Genomic DNA, 2236 nt, shown 5'->3' with positions numbered 1-2236 from the left:
GCGCTGACTAACATGGCGCGCTTAATATTTACAATCACCTAATTATTAGGTTGATTACTTAGTTTAAGGGATTGGGAATTTACCGGGTGTCACAGTCCCCAATAGTTATGTGATGTATAATGAATGGGGTCGCCTTCTATATATAGGATGTACCATGTTCATTAATTATTAAGTGTGTTATTATTATTGAAGAGATCTCATTACTTTGCCCGATTATTCACTCACACACTCCTTAACGTAATCAAGTAATCGTATTATCACATGAGCATTTCAAGAACTAGATCGTAAAGTATGAACTTAAATCAATCGTTTACACGATGGTTTCACATAACATAACATATATTATAGAACCAATCGCTAAATCATACAAAATTACATGCATATGGTAAGTTTCAATGTCCATTGAAGGAGATTGTTACTTGTTCATCACGGTTCCTTTAGCAATGGGAACACCTAATTTCTTGGAGTTTTCCATCGAGAAGTGTGCCAGCACTTTGTCTATACATGTACTTTGACTTGGCCTTAGAAGCCGCTTATACCTATCTCGGTTGATCTTGATTCCTAAAATATAAGCAACTTCACCAAGATATTTCACTGCGAAACAAGATCCCAACTAGTGCTTGTAACACCCCGGCTTAAGGAGAAACGCCTAAGCGTGACGTATAGATTGCTCAAAACACATGTGACAATATTATCATTAATTAATTTAAGCATCAAATACACAAGTTCAAAGATAAAGAAATACAAGAAAAACAAGAACAATTTAACAACTTGTCCACTTATTAAAATACCCTAAGTTCTAATATCTTCTCCAAATATCCTCTAATAACGGTACCTACAACATATATATAAAATAAAGTCAACTAAATGAATAGTTGGTGAGTTCACACAAATGTTGATACAAATACGTAAAAACCATACAGTTCCATGAAACTTGTGAAATAATAACACAAGTAAGGGTTTTTTCTTGTTGGTAACAACCAACGTACTCAATCGTAGCCATTAATTAAATGTATTCTAGGGTGCATAATAGAAATGGCAATTTCATAATAATAAAGAGCTTGTTATAACTAAATTTTATATGAAAGGGGTAAAATTGTCTAACTTATGTAGCCAAAAGAAGGAAGCGTAATAATCAATTCCCAATTTTGTTGCCTTGATCAGTTTTGAAGACCTCACACATCAATTTCATTAATCTTTAGTTTTTATGAGATGGCATGTTTCAAAATATTTTCCATCATTATCAGATGCTCTAATTTGTGATTATTTTTAAATCAAACCCTCAAATAATCTGTAACATTATATTACAATATTACATGCCTACATCTAAATTTTTGTGATAGTACCGAACATAAAGGTATTAATTGAGTTTTTTTATTAATTCAACTGAATATATACCTTTGTCTGTATATTATTTCACATACTCTTACGCTCAACTACACATAGACGTTGTGGAGGATGAATTTTAAGTTAGGGCAAATAGCGTTTTATTATTATTATTATTATTATTATTATTATTATTATTATTATTATTAGTTATGTGTTTATTAAAATTATCTAGTCTTAATAATAGTTATAATATATATTAGTTTCATTTGTAGTGTTTAAAGATTCTGAAAGTTTTAAGCTTACAAATTATATGAGGGAGGGAATTATATGAAATTAGTTTTTGCCTACATTTAAATATTGCTTTTAAAGGTTTTTAACATTTATGTAGGAAGTATAATACTAGTGTAGAATACATTGATATAGGGTATATAACATATGATCTACCAGTTATACTATGTAGGATATATAAGTCATGTATTATTGATTTCGGAGAGCATATACTAGTTGTGTAGGTATAATTTCATTGATCGTATTTTGATTACTAACGGTGTGTATGAGTTGCTCTTTGTGTAGGATAAATGCTTTGTTGTGTAGGTATAGCATATGAAACTCGGAATGAGCTATTTGTATTTGTGTGTGATTTTTATTATTGTGCAGGTATTAAATATGAAATCATGTATAGTGAATTTTTATGTGTAGGAAATATCATTTGTTGTATAGGATGCCATGTTTATAATTATGATATTTTTTTAATTTATCGGATGTGTATCATGTTGTTTAAGATGTGGTGTTTAATTATATGAAGAACGTCATACTTGTTGTGGAGGACATACATTGAGAGATTTACTTGGATTACAAATTGAGTTAAGTTTAGGAGAGGACTCAACGTGATAAAAACAACTCAATT

The sequence above is a fragment of the Bidens hawaiensis genome, unplaced genomic scaffold, assembly GCF_021521415.1.
Source record: "Bidens hawaiensis isolate Kalapana, Puna unplaced genomic scaffold, B.hawaiensis_p1.1 tig00004126_1, whole genome shotgun sequence".
Classification (NCBI taxonomy): domain Eukaryota; kingdom Viridiplantae; phylum Streptophyta; class Magnoliopsida; order Asterales; family Asteraceae; genus Bidens; species Bidens hawaiensis.
The sequence above is the reverse complement of the archived record's forward strand: the minus strand, read 5'-3'. Positions refer to the sequence as shown.